This window comes from Schistocerca gregaria, chromosome 2 (assembly GCF_023897955.1).
Source record: "Schistocerca gregaria isolate iqSchGreg1 chromosome 2, iqSchGreg1.2, whole genome shotgun sequence".
In the NCBI taxonomy this organism is placed as follows: Eukaryota; Metazoa; Arthropoda; class Insecta; order Orthoptera; family Acrididae; genus Schistocerca; species Schistocerca gregaria.
Window position 1 is genome coordinate 11382507 of NC_064921.1, and position 23072 is coordinate 11405578.

The following is a 23072-nucleotide window of genomic DNA, read 5'->3' on the forward strand; positions in this document are numbered from 1 at the left end:
TACCGCTTTGGAGAGACTTTCCACAGTATCTAAAAAATGCGTATTTTGGTGAGGAACTGCCAGGAATCACTATGACTCTCGTAAGGTTGCCAATGCCTCGTCACAATTAAAATTAAATCAGCAACATCAAGTAACTCCTAGCAAGAGTAACGATTGTTGTCTTAAATTAAACAACTAATTGCGTAATGCTTCGGGCAGACTGGCCACAGTATCTAAAAAATGTCTATTATGGTGAGCATTTGGCAAGAGTCACTATGACTCTCTTAAGGTAGCCAATGACTCGTCACAATTACACTCACATCAGCAACCTCAAGAAACCTCTGGCAGTTTCTCTTAAGATAAACAGCTAGTGGATTACCGCTTTGGAGAGACTTTCCACAGTATCTAAAAAATTCGTATTTTGGTGAGGAACTGCCAGAAATCACTATGACACTCATAAGGTTGCCAATGCCTCGTCACAATTAAAATTTAATCAGCAACATCAAGTAACTCCTAGCAAGAGTAACGATGGTTGTCTTAAATTAAACAACTAATTGCGTAATGCTTCGGGCAGACTGGCCACAGTATCTAAAAAATGTCTATTATGGTGAGCATTTGGCAAGAGTCACTATGACTCTCTTAAGGTAGCCAAATGCCTCGTCACAATTACACTCACATCAGCAACTTCAAGAAACCTCTGGCAGTTTATCTTAAGATAATCAGCTAGTGGATTACCGCTTTGGAGAGACTTTCCACAGTATCTAAAAAATGCGTATTTTGGTGAGGAACTGCCAGGAATCACTATGACTCTCGTAAGGTTGCCAATGCCTAGTCACAATTAAAATTAAACCAGCAACATCAAGTAACTCCTAGCAAGAGTAACGGTGGTTGTCTTAAATTAAACAACTAATTGCGTAATGCTTCGGGCAGACTGGCCACAGTATCTAAAAAATGTCTATTATGGTGAGCATTTGGCAAGAGGCACTATGACTCGTTTCAGGTAGCCAATGCCTCGTCACAATTAGACTCACATCAGCATCTTCAAGAAATCTCTGGCAGCTTCTCTGAAGATAAACAGCTAGTGGATTACCGCTCTGGAGAGACTTTCCACAGTATCTAAAAAATTCGTATTTTGGTGAGGAACTGCCAGGAATCACTATGACACTCGTAAGGTTGCCAATGCCTCGTCACAATTAAAATTAAATCAGCAACATCAAGTAATTCCTAGCAAGAGTATCGGTGGTTGTCTCAAATTAAACAACTAATTGCGTAATGCTTCGGGCAGACTGGCCACAGTATCTAAAAAATGTCTATTATGGTGAGCATTTGGCAAGAGTCGCTATGACTCGCTTAAGGTAGCCAATGCCTCGTCACAATTAGACTCACATCAGCAACTTCAAGAAACCTCTGGCAGTTTCGCTGAAGATAAACAGCTAGTGGATTACCGCTTTGGAGAGACTTTCCACAGTATCTAAAAAATGCGTGTTTTGGTGAGGAACTGCCAGGAATCACTATGACTCTCGTAAGGTTGCCAATGCCTCGTCACAATTAAAATTAAATCAGCAACATCAAGTAACTCCTAGCAAGAGTAACGATGGTTGTCTTAAATTAAACAACTAATTGCGTAATGCTTCGGGCAGACTGGCCACAGTATCTAAAAAATGTCTATTATGGTGAGCATTTGGCAAGAGTCGCTATGACTCGCTTAAGGTAGCCAATGCCTCGTCACAATTAGACTCACATCAGCAACTTCAAGAAACCTATGGCAGTTTCTCTGAAGATAAACAGCTAGTGGATTACCGCTTTGGAGAGACTTTCCACAGTATCTAAAAAATGCGTATTTTGGTGAGGAACTGCCAGGAATCACTATGACTCTCGTAAGGTTGCCAATGCCTCGTCACAATTAAAATTAAATCAGCAACATCAAGTAACTCCTAGCAAGAGTAACGATGGTTGTCTTAAATTAAACAACTAATTGCGTAATGCTTCGGGCAGACTGGCCACAGTATCTAAAAAATGTTTATTATGGTGAGCATTTGGCAAGAGTCACTATGACTCTCTTAAGGTAGCCAATGCCTTGTCACAATTACACTCACATCAGCAACCTCAAGAAACCTCTGGCAGTTTCTCTTAAGATAAACAGCTAGTGGATTACCGCTTTGGAGAGACTTTCCACAGTATCTAAAAAATTCGTATTTTGGTGAGGAACTGCCAGGAATCACTATGACACTCATAAGGTTGCCAATGCCTCGTCACAATTAAAATTTAATCAGCAACAACAAGTAGCTCCTAGCAAGAGTAACGATGGTTGTCTTAAATTAAAGGACTAGTGGCGTATTGCTTCGGGCAGACTGGCCACAGTATCTAAAAAATGTCTATAATGGTGAGCATTTGGCAAGAGTCGGTATGACTCGCTTAAGGTAGCCAATGCCTCGTCACAATTAGACTCACATCAGCAACTTCAAGAAACCTCTGGCAGTTTCTCTGAAGATAAACAGCTAGTGGATTACCGCTTTACAGAGGCTTTTCACAGTAACTAAAAAATGTGTATTTTGGTGTGGAACTGCCAGGAATCACTATGACTCTCGTAAGGTTGCCAATTCTTCATCACAATTAAAATTAAATCAGCAACATCAAATAACTCCTAGCAAGAGTAACGGTGGTTGTCTTAAATTAAACAACTAATTGCGTAATGCTTCGGGCAGACTGGCCACAGTATCTAAAAATTGTCTATTATGGTGAGCATTTGGCAAGAGTCACTATGACTCTCTTAAGGTAGCCAATGACTCGTCACAATTACACTCACATCAGCAACCTCAAGAAACCTCTGGCAGTTTCTCTTAAGATAAACAGCTAGTGGATTACCGCTTTAGAGAGACTTTCCACAGTATCTAAAAAATTCGTATTTTGGTGAGGAACTGCCAGGAATCACTATGACTCTCGTAAGGTTGCCAATGCCTCGTCACAATTAAAATTTAATCAGCAACATCAAGTAACTCCTAGCAAGAGTAACGGTGGATGTCTTAAATTAAACAACTAATTGCGTAATGCTTCGGGCAGACTGGCCACAGTATCTAAAAAATGTCTATTATGGTGAGCATTTGGCAAGAGTCACTATGACTCTCCTAAGGTAGCCAATGCCTCGTCACAATTAGACTCACATCAGCAACTTCAAGAAACCTCTGGCAGTTTCTCTGAAGATAAACAGCTAGTGGATTACCGTTTTGGAGAGGCTTTTCACAGTATCCAAAAATGTGTATTTTGGTGAGGAACTGCCAGGAATCACTATGACTCTCGTAAGGTTGCCAATTCCTCATCCGGTTAAAATTAAACCAGCAACATCAAGTAACTCCTAGCAAGAGTAACGGTGGTTGTCTTAAATTAAACAACTAATTGCGTAATGCTTCGGGCAGACTGGCCACAGTATCTAAAAAATGTCTATTATGGTGAGCATTTGGCAAGAGTCACTATGACTCTCTTAAGGTAGCCAATGCCTCGTCACAATTAGACTCACATCAGCAAATTCAAGAAACCTCTGGCAGTTTCTCTTAAGATAAACAGCTAGTGGATTACCGCTTTGGAGAGACTTTCCACAGTATCTAAAAAATGCGTATTTTGGTGAGGAACTGCCAGGAATCACTATGACTCTCGTAAGGTTGCCAATGCCTCGTCACAATTAAAATTTAATCAGCAACATCAAGTAACTCCTAGCAAGAGTAACGGTGGTTGTCTTAAATTAAACAACTAATCGCGTAATGCTTCGGGCAGACTGGCCACAGTATCTAAAAAATGTCTATTATGGTGAGCATTTGGCAAGAGTCACTATGACTCTCTTAAGGTAGCCAATGACTCGTCACAATTACACTCACATCAGCAACCTCAAGAAACCTCTGGCAGTTTCTCTTAAGATAAACAGCTAGTGGATTACCGCTTTGGAGAGACTTTCCACAGTATCTAAAAAATTCGTATTTTGGTGAGGAACTGCCAGGAATCACTATGACACTCATAAGGTTGCCAATGCCTCGTCACAATTAAAATTTAATCAGCAACAACAAGTAGCTCCTAGCAAGAGTAACGATGGTTGTCTTAAATTAAAGGACTAGTGGCGTATTGCTTCGGGCAGACTGGCCACAGTATCTAAAAAATGTCTATAATGGTGAGCATTTGGCAAGAGTCGGTATGACTCGCTTAAGGTAGCCAATGCCTCGTCACAATTAGACTCACATCAGCAACTTCAAGAAACCTCTGGCAGTTTCTCTGAAGATAAACAGCTAGTGGATTACCGCTTTACAGAGGCTTTTCACAGTATCTAAAAAATGTGTATTTTGGTGTGGAACTGCCAGGATTCACTATGACTCTCGTAAGGTTGCCAATTCTTCATCACAATTAAAATTAAATCAGCAACATCAAATAACTCCTAGCAAGAGTAACGGTGGTTGTCTTAAATTAAACAACTAATTGCGTAATGCTTCGGGCAGACTGGCCACAGTATCTAAAAATTGTCTATTATGGTGAGCATTTGGCAAGAGTCACTATGACTCTCTTAAGGTAGCCAATGACTCGTCACAATTACACTCACATCAGCAACCTCAAGAAACCTCTGGCAGTTTCTCTTAAGATAAACAGCTAGTGGATTACCGCTTTAGAGAGACTTTCCACAGTATCTAAAAAATTCGTATTTTGGTGAGGAACTGCCAGGAATCACTATGACTCTCGTAAGGTTGCCAATGCCTCGTCACAATTAAAATTTAATCAGCAACATCAAGTAACTCCTAGCAAGAGTAACGGTGGTTGTCTTAAATTAAACAACTAATTGCGTAATGCTTCGGGCAGACTGGCCACAGTATCTAAAAAATGTCTATTATGGTGAGCATTTGGCAAGAGTCACTATGACTCTCCTAAGGTAGCCAATGCCTCGTCACAATTAGACTCACATCAGCAACTTCAAGAAACCTCTGGCAGTTTCTCTGAAGATAAACAGCTAGTGGATTACCGTTTTGGAGAGGCTTTTCACAGTATCCAAAAATGTGTATTTTGGTGAGGAACTGCCAGGAATCACTATGACTCTCGTAAGGTTGCCAATTCCTCATCCGGTTAAAATTAAACCAGCATTATCAAGTAACTCCTAGCAAGAGTAACGGTGGTTGTCTTAAATTAAACAACTAATTGCGTAATGCTTCGGGCAGACTGGCCACAGTATCTAAAAAATGTCTATTATGGTGAGCATTTGGCAAGAGTCACTATGACTCTCTTAAGGTAGCCAATGCCTCGTCACAATTAGACTCACATCAGCAAATTCAAGAAACCTCTGGCAGTTTCTCTTAAGATAAACAGCTAGTGGATTACCGCTTTGGAGAGACTTTCCACAGTATCTAAAAAATGCGTATTTTGGTGAGGAACTGCCAGGAATCACTATGACTCTCGTAAGGTTGCCAATGCCTCGTCACAATTAAAATTAAATCAGCAACATCAAGTAACTCCTAGCAAGAGTAACGATGGTTGTCTTAAATTAAACAACTAATTGCGTAATGCTTCGGGCAGACTGGCCACAGTATCTAAAAAATGTCTATTATGGTGAGCATTTGGCAAGAGTCACTATGACTCTCTTAAGGTAGCCAATGACTCGTCACAATTACACTCACATCAGCAACCTCAAGAAACCTCTGGCAGTTTCTCTTAAGATAAACAGCTAGTGGATTACCGCTTTGGAGAGACTTTCCACAGTATCTAAAAAATTCGTATTTTGGTGAGGAACTGCCAGGAATCACTATGACACTCATAAGGTTGCCAATGCCTCGTCACAATTAAAATTTAATCAGCAACAACAAGTAGCTCCTAGCAAGAGTAACGATGGTTGTCTTAAATTAAAGGACTAGTGGCGTATTGCTTCGGGCAGACTGGCCACAGTATCTAAAAAATGTCTATAATGGTGAGCATTTGGCAAGAGTCGGTATGACTCGCTTAAGGTAGCCAATGCCTCGTCACAATTAGACTCACATCAGCAACTTCAAGAAACCTCTGGCAGTTTCTCTGAAGATAAACAGCTAGTGGATTACCGCTTTACAGAGGCTTTTCACAGTATCTAAAAAATGTGTATTTTGGTGTGGAACTGCCAGGAATCACTATGACTCTCGTAAGGTTGCCAATTCTTCATCACAATTAAAATTAAATCAGCAACATCAAATAACTCCTAGCAAGAGTAACGGTGGTTGTCTTAAATTAAACAACTAATTGCGTAATGCTTCGGGCAGACTGGCCACAGTATCTAAAAAATGTCTATTATGGTGAGCATTTGGCAAGAGTCACTATGATTCTCTTAAGGTAGCCAATGCCTCGTCAATATTAGACTCACGTCAGCAACTTCAAGAAACCTCTTGCAGTTTCTCTGAAGATAAACAGCTAGTGGATTACCGCTTTGGAGAGACTTTCCACAGTATCTAAAAAAAGCGTATTTTCGTGAGGAACTGCCAGGAATCACTATGACTCTCGTAAGGTTGCCAATGCCTCGTCACAATTAAAATTAAATCAGCAACATCAAGTAACTCCTAGCAAGAGTAACGAAGGTTGTCTTAAATTAAACAACTAATTGCGTAATGCTTCGGGCAGACTGGCCACAGTATCTAAAAAATGTCTATTATGGTGAGCATTTGGCAAGAGTCTCTATGACTCTCTTAAGGTAGCCAAATGCCTCGTCACAATTACACTCACATCAGCAACTTCAAGAAACCTCTGGCAGTTTATCTTAAGATAATCAGCTAGTGGATTACCGCTTTGGAGAGACTTTCCACAGTATCTAAAAAATGCGTATTTTGGTGAGGAACTGCCAGGAATCACTATGACTCTCGTAAGGTTGCCAATGCCTAGTCACAATTAAAATTAAACCAGCAACATCAAGTAACTCCTAGCAAGAGTAACGGTGGTTGTCTTAAATTAAACAACTAATTGCGTAATGCTTCGGGCAGACTGGCCACAGTATCTAAAAAATGTCTGTTATGGTGAGCATTTGGCAAGAGTCACTATGACTCGTTTCAGGTAGCCAATGCCTCGTCACAATTAGACTCACATCAGCAAATTCAAGAAATCTCTGGCAGTTTCTCTGAAGATAAACAGCTAGTGGATTACCGCTTTGGAGAGACTTTCCACAGTATCTAAAAAATTCGTATTTTGGTGAGGAACTGCCAGGAATCACTATGACACTCATAAGGTTGCCAATGCCTCGTCACAATTAAAATTTAATCAGCAACAACAAGTAGCTCCTAGCAAGAGTAACGATGGTTGTCTTAAATTAAAGGACTAGTGGCGTATTGCTTCGGGCAGACTGGCCACAGTATCTAAAAAATGTCTATAATGGTGAGCATTTGGCAAGAGTCGGTATGACTCGCTTAAGGTAGCCAATGCCTCGTCACAATTAGACTCACATCAGCAACTTCAAGAAACCCCTGGCAGTTTCTCTGAAGATAAACAGCTAGTGGATTACCGCTTTACAGAGGCTTTTCACAGTATCTAAAAAATGTGTATTTTGGTGGGGAACTGCCAGGAATCACTATGACTCTCGTAAGGTTGCCAATTCTTCATCACAATTAAAATTAAATCAGCAACATCAAATAACTCCTAGCAAGAGTAACGGTGTTTGTCTTAAATTAAACAACTAATTGCGTAATGCTTCGGGCAGACTGGCCACATTATCTAAAAAATGTCTATTATGGTGAGCATTTGGCAAGAGTCACTATGATTCTCTTAAGGTAGCCAATGCCTCGTCACAATTAGACTCACGTCAGCAACTTCAAGAAACCTTTGGCAGTTTCTCTGAAGATAAACAGCTAGTGGATTACCGCTTTGGAGAGACTTTCCACAGTATCTAAAAAAAGCGTATTTTCGTGAGGAACTGCCAGGAATCACTATGACTCTCGTAAGGTTGCCAATGCCTCGTCACAATTAAAATTAAATCAGCAACATCAAGTAACTCCTAGCAAGAGTAACGAAGGTTATCTTAAATTAAACAACTAATTGCGTAATGCTTCAGGCAGACTGGCCACAGTATCTAAAAAATGTCTATTATGGTGAGCATTTGGCAAGAGTCACTATGACTCTCTTAAGGTAGCCAAATGCCTCGTCACAATTACACTCACATCAGCAACTTCAAGAAACCTCTGGCAGTTTATCTTAAGATAATCAGCTAGTGGATTACCGCTTTGAAGAGACTTTCCACAGTATCTAAAAAATTCGTATTTTGGTGAGGAACTGCCAGGAATCACTATGACACTCGTAAGGTTGCCAATGCCTCGTCACAATTAAAATTAAATCAGCAACATCAAGTAATTATTACCAAGAGTATCGGTGGTTGTCTCAAATTAAACAACTAATTGCGTAATGCTTCGGGCAGACTAGCCACAGTATCTAAAAAATGTCTATTATGGTGAGCATTTGGCAAGAGTCGCTATGACTCGCTTAAGGTAGCCAATGCCTCGTCACAATTAGACTCACATCAGCAACTTCAAGAAACCTCTGGCAGTTTCGCTGAAGATAAACAGCTAGTGGATTACCGCTTTGGAGAGACTTTCCACAGTATCTAAGAAATGCGTATTTTGGTGAGGAACTGCCAGGAATCACTATGACTCTCGTAAGGTTGCCAATGCCTCGTCACAATTAAAATCAAATCAGCAACATCAAGTAACTCCTAGCAAGAGTAACGATGGTTGTCTTAAATTAAACAACTAATTGCGTAATGCTTCGGGCAGACTGGCCACAGTATCTAAAAAATGTCTATTATGGTGAGCATTTGGCAAGAGTCGCTATGACTCGCTTCAGGTAGCCAATGCCTCGTCACAATTAGACTCACATCAGCAACTTCAAGAAACCTATGGCAGTTTCTCTGAAGATAAACAGCTAGTGGATTACCGCTTTGGAGAGACTTTCCACAGTATCTAAAAAATGCGTATTTTGGTGAGGAACTGCCAGGAATCACTATGACTCTCGTAAGGTTGCCAATGCCTCGTCACAATTAAAATTAAATCAGCAACATCAAGTAACTCCTAGCAAGAGTAACGATGATTGTCTTAAATTAAACAACTAATTGCATAATGCTTCGGCCCGACTGGCCACAGTATCTAAAAAATGTCTATTATGGTGAGCATTTGGCAAGAGTCACTATGACTCTCTTAAGGTAGCCAATGACTCGTCACAATTACACTCACATCAGCAACCTCAAGAAACCTCTGGCAGTTTCCCTTAAGATAAACAGCTAGTGGATTACCGCTTTGGAGAGACTTTCCACAGTATCTAAAAAATGCGTAATTTGGTGAGGAACTGCCAGGAATCACTATGACTCTCGTAAGGTTGCCAATGCCTCGTCACAGTTAAAATTAAATCAGCAACATCAAGTAACTCCTAGCAAGAGTAACGGTGGTTGTCTTAAATTAAACAACTAAATGTGTAATGCTTCGGGCAGACTGGCCACAGTATCTAAAAAATGTCTATTATGGTGAGCATTTGGCAAGTGTCACTATGACTCTCTTAAGGTAGCCAATGACTCGTCACAATTACACTCACATCAGCAACCTCAAGAAACATCTGGCAGTTTCTCTTAAGATAAACAGCTAGTGGATTACCGCTTTGGAGAGACTTTCCACAGTATCTAAAAAATGCGTAATTTGGTGAGGAACTGCCAGGAATCACTATGACTCTCGTAAGGTTGACAATGCCTCGTCACAGTTAAAATTAAATCAGCAACATCAAGTAACTCCTAGCAAGAGTAACGATGGTTGTCTTAAATTAAACAACTAATTGCGTAATGCCTCGGGCAGACTGGCCACAGTATCTAAAAAATGTCTATTATGGTGAGCATTTGGCAAGTGTCACTATGACTCTCTTAAGGTAGCCAATGCCTCGTCACAATTACACTCACATCAGCAACTTCAAGAAACCTCTGACAGTTTCTCTTAAGATAAACAGCTAGTGGATTACCGCTTTGGAGAGGCTTTCCACAGTATCTAAAAAATGCGTATTTTGGTGAGGAACTGCCAGGAATCACTATGACTCTCGTAAGGTTGCCAATGCCTCGTCACAATTAAAATTTAAACAGCAACATCAAGTAACTCCTAGCAAGAGTAACGATGGTTGTCTTAAGTTAAAGGACTAGTGGCGTATTGCTTCGGGCAGACTGGCCACAGTATCTAAAAAATGTCTATAATGGTGAGCATTTGGCAAGAGTCGCTATGACTCGCTTCAGGTAGCCAATGCCTTGTCACAATTAGACTCACATCAGCAACTTCAAGAAACCTATGGCAGTTTCTCTGAAGATAAACAGCTAGTGGATTACCGCTTTGGAGAGACTTTCCACAGTATCTAAAAAATGCGTATTTTGGTGAGGAACTGCCAGGAATCACTATGACTCTCGTAAGGTTGCCAATTCCTCATCACAATTAAAATTAAATCAGCAACATCAAGTAACTCCTAGCAACAGTAACGATGGTTGTCTTAAATTAAACAACTAATTGCGTAATGCTTCGGGCAGACTGGCCACAGTACCTAAAAAATGTCTATTATGGTGAGCATTTGGCAAGAGTCACTATGACTCTCTTAAGGTAGTCAATGCCTCGTCACAATTAGACTCACGTCGGCAACTTCAAGAAACCTCTGGCAGTTTCTCTGAAGATAAACAGCTAGTGGATTACCGCTTTGGAGAGACTTTCCACAGTATCTAAAAAATGCGTATTTTCGTGAGGAACTGCCAGGAATCACTATGACTCTCGTAAGGTTGCTAATGCCTCGTCACAATTAAAATTAAATCAGCAACATCAAGTAACTCCTAGCAAGAGTAACGATGGTTGTCTTAAATTAAACAACTAATTGCGTAATGCTTTTGGCAGACTGGCCACAGTATCTAAAAAATGTCTATTATGATGAGCATTTGGCAAGAGTCACTATGACTCTCTTATGGTAGCCAAATGCCTCGTCACAATTACACTCATATCAGCAACTTCAAGAAACCTCTGGCAGTGTCTCTGAAGATAAACAGCTAGTGGATTACCGCTTTGGAGAGACTTTCCACAGTATCTAAAAAATGCGTATTTTGGTGAGGAACTGCCAGGAATCACTATGACTCTCGTAAGGTTGCCAATGCCTCATCACAATTAAAATTAAATCAGCAACATCAAGTAACTCCTAGCAAGAGTAACGGTGGTTGTCTTAAATTAAACAACTAAATGTGTAATGCTTCGGGCAGACTGGCCACAGTATCTAAAAAATGTCTATTATGGTGAGCATTTGGCAAGAGTCGCTATGACTCGCTTAAGGTAGCCAATGCCTCGTCACAATTAGACTCACATCAGCAACTTCAAGAAACCTCTGGCAGTTTCTCTGAAGATAAACAGCTAGTGGATTACCGCTTTGGAGAGGCTTTTCACAGTATCTAAAAAATGCGTATTTTGTTGAGGAACTGCCAGGAATCACTATGACTCTCGTAAGGTTGCCAATGCCTCATCACAATTAAAATTAAATCAGCAACATCAAGTAACTCCTAGCAAGAGTAACGGTGGTTGTCTTAAATTAAACAACTAATTGCGTAATGCTTCGGGCAGACTGGCCACAGTATCTAAAAAATGTCTATTATGGTGAGCATTTGGCAAGAGTAACTATGACTCTCGTAAGGTAGCCAATGCCTCGTCACAATTAGACTCACATCAGCAACCTCAAAAAACCTGTGGCAGTTTCGCTGAAGATAAACACCTAGTGGATTACCGCTTTGGAGAGACTTTCCACATTATCTAAAAAATGCGTGTTTTGGTGAGGAACTGCCAGGAATCACTATGACTCTCGTAAGGTTGCCAATGCCTCGTCACAATTAAAATTAAATCAGCAATATCAAGTAACTCCTAGCAAGAGTAACGATGGTTGTCTTAAATTAAACAACTAATTGCGTAATGCTTCGGGCAGACTGGCCACAGTATCTAAAAAATATCTATTATGGTCAGCATTTGGCAAGAGTCGCTATGACTCGCTTAAGGTAGCCAATGCCTCGTCACATTCAGACTCACATCAGCAACTTAAAGAAACCTCTGGCAGTTTCTCTTAAGATAAACAGCTAGTGGATTACCGCTTTGGAGAGACTTTCCACAGTATCTAAAAAATGCGTATTTTCGTGAGGAACTGATAGGAATCACTATGACTCTCGTAAGGTTGACAATGCCTCGTCACAATTAAAATTTAATCAGCAACATCAAGTAACTCCTAGCAAGAGTAACGATGGTTGTCTTAAATTAAAGGACTAGTGGCGTATTGCTTCGGGCAGACTGGCCACAGTATCTAAAAAATGTCTATTATTGTGAGCATTTGGCATGAGTCGCTATGACTCGTTTCAGGTGGCCAATGCCTCGTCACAATTAGACTCACACCAGCATCTTCAAGAAACCTCAGGCAGTTTCTCTGAAGATAAACAGCTAGTGGATTACCGTTTTGGAGAGACTTTCCACAGTATGTAAAAAATTCGTATTTTGGTGAGGAACTGCCAGGAATCACTATGACACTCGTAAGGTTGCCAATGCCTCGTCATAATTAAAATTAAATCAGCAACATCAAGTAATTCCTAGCAAGAGTAACGGTGGTTGTCTCAAAATAAACAACTAATTGCGTAATGCTTCGGGCAGACTGGCCACAGTATCTAAAAAATGTCTATTATGGTGAGCATTTGGCAAGAGTCGCTATGACTCGCTTAAGGTAGCCAATGCCTCGTCACAATTAGACTCACATCAGCAACTTCAGGAAACCTCTGGCAGTTTCGCTGAAGATAAACAGCTAGTGGATTACTGCTTTGGAGAGACTTTCCACAGTATCTAAAAAATGCGTGTTTTGGTGAGGAACTGCCAGGAATCACTATGACTCTCGTAAGGTTGCCAATGCCTCGTCACAATTAAAATTAAATCAGCAACATCAAGTAACTCCTAGCAAGAGTAACGATGGTTGTCTTAAATTAAACAACTAATTGCGTAATGCTTCGGGCAGACTGGCCACAGTATCTAAAAAATGTCGTTTATGGTGAGCATTTGGCAAGAGTCACTATGACTCTCTTAAGGTAGCCAATGCCTCGTCACAATTACACTCACATCAGCAACTTCAAGAAACCTCTGGCAGTTTCTCTTAAGATAAACAGCTAGTGGATTACCGCTTTGGAGAGACTTTCCACAGTATCAGAAAAATGCGTATTTTGGTGAGGAACTGCCAGGAATCACTATGACTCTCGTAAGGTTGCCAATGCCTCGTCACAATTAAAATTTTATCAGCAACATCAAGTAACTCCTAGCAAGAGTAACGATGGTTGTATTAAATTAAAGAACTAGTGGCGTATTGCTTCGGGCAGACTGGCCACAGTATCTAAAAAATGTCTATTATGGTGAGCATTTGGCAAGGGTCGCTATGACTCGCTTAAGGTAGCCAATGCCTCGTCACAATTACACTCACATCAGCAACTTCAAGACACCTCTGGCAGTCTCTTAAGATAAACAGCTAGTGGATTACCGCTTTGGAGAGACTTTCCACAGTATCTAAAAAATCGTATTTTGGTGAGGAAATGCCAGGAATCACTATGACTCTCGTAAGGTTGCCAATGCCTCGTCACAATTAAAATTTACTCAGCAACATCAAGTAACTCCTAGCAAGAGTAACAATGGTTGTCTTAAATTAAAGGACTAGTGGCGTATTGCTTCGGGCAGACTGGCCACAGTATCTAAAGAATGTCTATTATGGTGAGCATTTGGCAAGAGTCACTATGACTCTCTTAAGGTAGACAATGCATCGTCACAATTACACTCACATCAAAAACTTCAAGAAACCTCAGGCAGTTTCTCTGAAAATAAACAGCTAGTGGATTACCGCTTTGGAGAGACTTTCCACAGTATCTAAAAAATCCGTATTTTGGTGAGGAACTGCCAGGAATCACTATGACTCTCGTAAGGTTGCCAATGCCTCGTCACAATTAAAATTAAATCAGCAACATCAAGTAACTCCTAGCAAGAGTAACGATGGTTGTCTTAAATTAAAGGACTAGTGGCGTATTGCTTCGGACAGACTGGCCACAGTATCTAAAAAATGTCTATAATGGTGAGCATTTGGCAAGAGTCGCTATGTCTCGCTTAAGGTAGCCAATGCCTCGTCACAATTAGACTCACATCAGCAACTTCAAGAAACCTCTGGCAGTTTCTCTGAAGATAAACAGCTAGTTGATTACCACTTTGGAGAGACTTTCCACAGTATCTAAAAAATGCTTATTTTGGTGAGGAACTGAGAGGAATCACTATGACTCTCGTAAGGTTGCCAATGCCTCGTCACAATTAAAATTAAATCAGCAACTTCAAGTAACTCCTAGCAAGAGTAACAATGGTTGTCTTAAATTAAACAACTAATTGCGTAATGATTCGGGCAGACTGGCCACAGTATCTAAAAAAAATGTCTATTATGGTGAGCATTTGGCAAAAGTCACTATGACTCTCTTAAGGTAGACAATGCATCGTCACAATTAGACTCACGTCAGCAACTTCAAGAAACCTCTGGCAGTTTCTCTGAAGATAAACAGCTGGTGGATTACCGCTTTGGAGAGACTTTCCACAGTATCTAAAAAATGTGTATTTTGGTGAGGAACTGCCAGGAATCACTATGACTCTCGTAAGGTTGCCAATGCCTCGTCACAATTAAAATTAAATCAGCAACATCAAGTAACTCCTAGCAAGAGTAACGATGGATGTCTTAAATTAAAGAACTAGTGGCGTATTGCTTCAGGCAGACTGGCCACACTATCTAAAAAATGTCTATTATGGTGAGCATTTGGCAAGAGTCACTATGACTCTCTTAAGGTAGCCAATGCCTCGTCACAATTAGACTCACATCAGCAACTTCAAGAAACCTCTGGCAGTTTCTCTTAAGATAAACAGCTAGTGGATTACCGCTTTGGAGAGACTTTCCACAGTATCTAAAAAATGCGTATTTTGGTGAGGAACTGCCAGGAATCACTATGACTCTCGTAAGGTTGCCAATGCCTCGTCACAATTAAAATTTAATCAGCAACATCAAGTAACTCCTAGCAAGAGTAATGATGGTTGTCTTAAATTAAACATCTAATTGCGTAATGCTTCGGACAGACTGGCCACAGTATCTAAAAAATGTCTATTATGGTGAGCATTTGGCAAGAGTCACTATGACTCTCTTAAGGTAGCCAATGCCTCGTCACAATTACACTCACATGAGCAACTTCAAGAAACCCCTGGCAGTTTCTCTTAAGATAAACAGTTAGTGGATTACCGCTTTGGAGAGACTTTCCACAGTATCTAAAAAATGCGTATTTTGGTGAGGAACTGCAGGAATCACTATGACTCTCGTAAGGTTGCCAATGCCTCGTCACAATTAAAATTTAATCAGCAACATCAAGTAACTCCTAGCAAGAGTAACGATGGTTGTCTTAAATTAAAGGACTAGTGGCGTATTGCTTCGGGCAGACTGGCCACAGTATCTAAAAAATGTCTATAATGGTGAGCATTTGGCAAGAGCCGCTATGACTCGCTTAAGGTAGCCAATGCCTCGTCACAATTAGACTCACGTCAGCAACTTCAAGAAACCTCTGGCAGTTTCGCTGAAGATAAACAGCTAGTGGATTACCGCTTTGGAGAGACTTTCCACAGTATCTACAAAATGCGTATTTTGGTGAGGAACTTCCAGGAATCACTATGACTCTCGTAAGGTTGCCAATGCCTCATCACAATTAAAATTGAATCAGCAACATCAAGTAACTCCTAGCAAGAGTAACGATGGTTGTCTTAAATTAAACAACTAATTGCGTAATACTTCGGGCAGACTGGCCACAGTATCTAAAAAATGTCTATTATGGTGAGCATTTGGCAAGAGTCACTATGACTCTCTTAAGGTAGCCAATGCCTCGTCACAATTAGACTCTCTTCAGCAACTTCAAGAAACTTTTGGGAGTTTCTCTGAAGATAAACAGCTAGTGGATTACCGCTTTGGAGAGACTTTCCACAGTATCTAAAAAATGCGTATTTTGGTGAGGAACTGAGAGGAATCACTATGACTCTCGTAAGGTTGCCAATGCCTCTTCACAATTAAAATTAAATCAGCAACATCAAGTAACTCCTAGCAAGAGTAACGGTGGTTGTCATAAATTAAACAACTAATTGCATAATGCTTCGGGGTGACTGGCCACAGTATCTAAAAAATGTCGTTTATGGTGAGCATTTGGCAAGAGTCACTATGGCTCTCTTAAGGTAGCCAATGCCTCGTCACAATTACACTCACATCAGCAACTTCAAGAAACCTCTGGCAGTCTCTTAAGATAAACAGCTAGTGGATTACCGCTTTGGAGAGACTTTCCACAGTATCTAAAAAATCGTATTTTGGTGAGGAAATGCCAGGAATCACTATGACTCTCGTAAGGTTGCCAATGCCTCGTCACAATTAAAATTTACTCAGCAACATCAAGTAACTCCTAGCAAGAGTAACGATGGTTGTCTTAAATTAAAGGACTAGTGGCGTATTGCTTCGGGCAGACTGGCCACAGTATCTAAGGAATGTCTATTATGGTGAGCATTTGGCAAGAGTCACTATGACTCTCTTAAGGTAGACAATGCATCGTCACAATTACACTCACATCAAAAACTTCAAGAAACCTCAGGCAGTTTCTCTGAAAATAAACAGCTAGTGGATTACCGCTTTGGAGAGACTTTCCACAGTATCTAAAAAATGTGTATTTTGGTGAGGAACTGCCAGGAATCACTATGACTCTCGTAAGGTTGCCAATGCCTCGTCACAATTAAAATTAAATCAGCAACATCAAGTAACTCCTAGCAAGAGTAACGATGGTTGTCTTAAATTAAAGGACTAGTGGCGCATTGCTTCGGGCAGACTGGCCACAGTATCTAAAAAATGTCTATAATGGTGAGCATTTGGCAAGAGTCGCTATGTCTCGCTTAAGGTAGCCAATGCCTCGTCACAATTAGACTCACATCAGCAACTTCAAGAAACCTCTGGCAGTTTCTCTGAAGATAAACAGCTAGTTGATTACCACTTTGGAGAGACTTTCCACAGTATCTAAAAACTGCGTATTTTGGTGAGGAACTGAGAGGAATCACTATGACTCTCGTAAGGTTGCCAATGCCTCGTCACAATTAAAATTTACTCAGCAACATCAAGTAACTCCTAGCAAGAGTAACGATGGTTGTCTTAAATTAAAGGACTAGTGGCGTATTGCTTCAGGCAGACTGGCCACAGTATCTAACGAATGTCTATTATGGTGAGCATTTGGCAAGAGTCACTATGACTCTCTTAAGGTAGACAATGCATCGTCACAATTACACTCACATCAAAAACTTCAAGAAACCTCAGGCAGTTTCTCTGAAAATAAACAGCTAGTGGATTACCGCTTTGGAGAGACTTTCCACAGTATCTAAAAAATTCGTATTTTGGTGAGGAACTGCCAGGAATCACTATGACTCTCGTAAGGTTGCCAATGCCTCGTCACAATTAAAATTAAATCAGCAACATCAAGTAACTCCTAGCAAGACTAACAATGGTTGTCTTAAATTAAACAACTAATTGCGTAATGATTCGGGCAGACTGGCCACAGTATCTAAAAAAAATGTCTATTATGGTGAGCATTTGGCAAAAGTCACTATGACTCTCTTAAGGTAGACAATGCATCGTCACAATTAGACTCACGTCAGCAACTTCAAGAAACCTCTGGCAGTTTCTCTGAAGATAAACAGCTGGTGGATTACCGCTTTGGAGAGACTTTCCACAGTATCTAAAAAATGTGTATTTTGGTGAGGAACTGCCAGGAATCACTATGACTCTCGTAAGGTTGCCAATGCCTCGTCACAATTAAAATTAAATCAGCAACATCAAGTAACTCCTAGCAAAAGTAACGATGGATGTCTTAAATTAAAGAACTAGTGGCGTATTGCTTCAGGCAGACTGGCCACACTATCTAAAAAATGTCTATTATGGTGAGCATTTGGCAAGAGTCACTATGACTCTCTTAAGGTAGCCAATGCCTCGTCACAATTAGACTCACATCAGCAACTTCAAGAAACCTCTGGCAGTTTCTCTTAAGATAAACAGCTAGTGGATTACCGCTTTGGAGAGACTTTCCACAGTATCTAAAAAATGCGTATTTTGGTGAGGAACTGCCAGGAATCACTATGACTCTCGTAAGGTTGCCAATGCCTCGTCACAATTAAAATTTAATCATCAACATCAAGTAACTCCTAGCAAGAGTAATGATGGTTGTCATAAATTAAACATCTAATTGCGTAATGCTTCGGACAGACTGGCCACAGTATCTAAAATATGTCTATTATGGTGAGCATTTGGCAAGAGTCACTATGACTCTCTTAAGGTAGCCAATGCCTCGTCACAATTACACTCACATGAGCAACTTCAAGAAACCCCTGGCAGTTTCTCTTAAGATAAACAGTTAGTGGATTACCGCTTTGGAGAGACTTTCCACAGTATCTAAAAAATGCGTATGTTGGTGAGGAACTGCAGGAATCACTATGACTCCCGTAAGGTTGCCAATGCCTCGTCACAATTAAAATTTAATCAGCAACATCAAGTAACTCCTAGCAAGAGTAACGATGGTTGTCTTAAATTAAAGGACTAGTGGCGTATTCCTTCGGGCAGACTGGCCACAGTATCTAAAAAATGTCTATTATGGTGAGCAGTTGGCAAGAGTCACTATGACTCTCTCAAGGTAGCCAATGCCTCGTCACAATTAGACTCTCTTCAGCAACTTCAAGAAACTTTTGGCAGTTTCTCTGAAGATAAACAGCTAGTGGATTACCGCTTTGGAGAGACTTTCCACAGTATCTAAAAAATGCGTATTTTGGTGAGGAACTGAGAGGAATCACTATGACTCTCGTAAGGTTGCCAATGCCTCTTCACAATTAAAATTAAATCAGCAACATCAAGTAACTCCTAGCAAGAGTAACGGTGGTTGTCATAAATTAAACAACTAATTGCATAATGCTTCGGGGTGACTGGCCACAGTATCTAAAAAATGTCTATTATGGTGAGCATTTGGCAAAAGTCATTATGACTCTCTTAAGGTAGACAATAAACGTCACAATTAGACTCACGTCAGCAACTTCAAGAAACCTCTGGCAGTTTCTCTTAAGATAAACAGCTAGTGGATTACCGCTTTGGACAGACTTTCCACAGTATCTAAAAAATGTGTATTTTGGTGAGGAACTGCCAGGAATCACTATGACTCTCGTAAGGTTGCCAATGCCTCGTCACAATTAAAATTTAATCAGCAACATCAAGTAACTCTTAGCAAGAGTAACAGTGGTTGTCTTAAATTAAACAACTAATTGCATAATGCTTCGGGGTGACTGGCCACAGTATCTAAAAAATGTCTATTATGGTGAGCATTTGGCAAGAGTCACTATGACTCTCTTAAGGTAGCCAATGCCTCGTCACAATTAGACTCACATCAGCAACTTCAAGAAACCTCTGGCAGTGTCTCTGAAGATAAACAGCTAGTGGATTACCGCTTTGGAGAGACTTTCCACAGTATCTAAAAAATTCGTATTTTGGTGAGGAACTGCCAGGAATCACTATGACACTCATAAGGTTGCCAATGCCTCGTCACAATTAAAATTTAATCAGCAACAACAAGTAACTCCTAGCAAGAGTAACGATGGTTGTCTTAAATTAAAGGACTAGTGGCGTATTGCTTCGGGCAGACTGGCCACAGTATCTAAAAAATGTCTATAATGGTGAGCATTTGGCAAGAGTCGCTATGACTCGCTTAAGGTAGCCAATGCCTTGTCACAATTAGACTCACATCAGCAACTTCAAGAAACCTCTGGCAGTTTCTCTGAAGATAAGCAGCTAGTGGATTACCGCTTTGGAGAGGCTTTTCACAGTATCTAAAAAATGCGTATTTTGTTGAGGAAGTGCCATGAAACACTATGACTCTCCTAAGGTTGCCAATTCCTCATCACAATTAAAATTCAATCAGCAACATCAAGTAACTCCTAGCAAGAGTAACGGTGGTTGTCTTAAATTAAACAACTAATTGCGTAATGCTTCGGGCAGACTGGCCACAGTATCTAAAAAATGTCTATTATGGTGAGCATTTGGCAAGAGTAACTATGACTCTCTTAAGGTAGCCAATGCCTCGTCACAATTAGACTCACATCAGCAACTTCAAAAAACCTCTGGCAGTTTCGCTGAAGATAAACAGCTAGTGGATTACCACTTTGGAGAGACTTTCCACAGTATCTAAAAAATGCGTGTTTTGGTGAGGAACTGCCAGGAATCACTATGACTCTCGTAAGGTTGCCAATGCCTCGTCACAATTAAAAGTAAATCAGCAACATCAAGTAACTCCTAGCAAGAGTAACGATTTCTGTCTTAAATTAAACAACTAATTGCGGAATGCTTCGGGCAGACTGGCCACAGTATCTAAAAAATGTCTATTATGGTCAGCATTTGGCAAGAGTCGCTATGACTCGCTTAAGGTAGCCAATGCCTCGTCACAATCAGACTCACATCAGCAACTTAAAGAAACCTCTGGCAGTTTCTCTGAAGATAAACAGCTAGTGGATTACCGCTTTGGAGAGACTTTCCACAGTATCTAAAAAATGCGAATTTTCGTGAGGAACTGCCAGGAATCACTATGACTCTCGTAAGGTTGCCAATGCCTCGTCACAAATAAAATTTAATCAGCAACATCAAGTAACTCCTAGCAAGAGTAACGATGGTTGTCTTAAATTAAAGGACTAGTGGCGTATTGCTTCGGGCAGACTGGCCACAGTATCTAAAAAATGTCTATTATGGTGAGCATTTGGCAAGAGTCACTATGACTCGTTTCAGGTAGCCAATGCCTCGTCACAATTAGACTCACATCAGCATCTTCAAGAAACCTCTGGCAGTTTCTCTGAAGATAAACAGCTAGTGGATTACCGTTTTGGAGAGACTTTCCACAGTATGTAAAAAATTCGTATTTTGGTGAGGAACTGCCAGGAATCACTATGACACTCGTAAGGTTGCCAATGCCTCGTCATAATTAAAATTAAATCAGCAACATCAAGTAATTCCTAGCAAGAGTAACGGTGGTTGTCTCAAAATAAATAACTAATTGCGTAATGCTTCGGGCAGACTGGCCACAGTATCTAAAAAATGTCTATTATGGTGAGCATTTGGCAAGAGTCGCTATGACTCGCTTAAGGTAGCCAATGCCTCGTCACAATTAGACTCACATCAGCAACTTCAAGAAACCTCTGGCAGTTTCGCTGAAGATAAACAGCTAGTGGATTACTGCTTTGGAGAGACTTTCCACAGTATCCAAAAAATGCGTGTTTTGGTGAGGAACTGCCAGGAATCACTATGACTCTCGTAAGGTTGCCAATGCCTCGTCACAATTAAAATTAAATCAGCAACATCACGTAACTCCTAGCAAGAGTAACGATGGTTGTCTTAAATTAAACAAATAATTGCGTAATGCTTCGGGCAGACTGGCCACAGTATCTAAAAAATGTCGTTTATGGTGAGCATTTGGCAAGAGTCACTATGACTCTCTTAAGGTAGCCAATGCCTCGTCACAATTACACTCACATCAGCAACTTCAAGAAACCTCTGGCAGTTTCTCTTAAGATAAACAGCTAGTGGATTACCGCTTTGGAGAGACTTTCCACAGTATCAGAAAAATGCGTATTTTGGTGAGGAACTGCCAGGAATCACTATGACTCTCGTAAGGTTGCCAATGCCTCGTCACAATTAAAATTATATCAGCAACATCAAGTAACTCCTAGCAAGAGTAACGATGGTTGTCTTAAATTAAAGGACTAGTGGCGTATTGCTTCGGGCAGACTGGCCACAGTATCTAAAAAATGTCTATAATGGTGAGCATTTGGCAAGAGTCGCTATGTCTCGCTTAAGGTAGCCAATGCCTCGTCACAATTAGACTCACATCAGCAACTTCAAGAAACCCCTGGCAGTTTCTCTGAAGATAAACAGCTAGTTGATTACCACTTTGGAGAGACTTTCCACAGTATCTAAAAAATGTGTATTTTGGTGAGGAACTGAGAGGAATCACTATGACTCTCGTAAGGTTGCCAATGCCTCGTCACAATTAAAATTAAATCAGCAACATCAAGTAACTCCTAGCAAGAGTAACAATGGTTGTCTTAAATTAAACAACTGATTGCGTAATGATTCGGGCAGACTGGCCACAGTATCTAAAAAAAAAATGTCTATTATGGTGAGCATTTGGCAAAAGTCACTATGACTCTCTTAAGGTAGACAATGCATCGTCACAATTAGACTCACGTCAGCAACTTCAAGAAACCTCTGGCAGTTTCTCTTAAGATAAACAGCTGGTGGATTACCGCTTTGGAGAGACTTTCCACAGTATCTAAAAAATGTGTATTTTGGTGAGGAACTGCCAGGAATCACTATGACTCTCGTAAGGTTGCCAATGCCTCGTCACAATTAAAATTAAATCAGCAACATCAAGTAACTCCTAGCAAGAGTAACGATGGATGTCTTAAATTAAAGAACTAGTGGCGTATTGCTTCAGGCAGACTGGCCACACTATCTACAAAATGTCTATTATGGTGAGCATTTGGCAAGAGTCACTATGACTCTCTTAAGGTAGCCAATGCCTCGTCACAATTAGACTCACATCAGCAACTTCAAGAAACCTCTGGCGGTTTCTCTTAAGATAAACAGCTAGTGGATTACCGCTTTGGAGAGACTTTCCACAGTATCTAAAAAATGCGTATTTTGGTGAGGAACTGCCAGGAATCACTATGACTCTCGTAAGGTTGCCAATGCCTCGTCACAATTAAAATTTAATCAGCAACATCAAGTAACTCCTAGCAAGAGTAATGATGGTTGTCTTAAATTAAACATCTAATTGCGTAATGCTTCGGACAGACTGGCCACAGTATCTAAAAAATGTCTATTATGGTGAGCATTTTGCAAGAGTCACTATGACTCTCTTAAGGTAGCCAATGCCTCGTTACAATTACACTCACATGAGCAACTTCAAGAAACCCCTGGCAGTTTCTCTTAAGATAAACAGTTAGTGG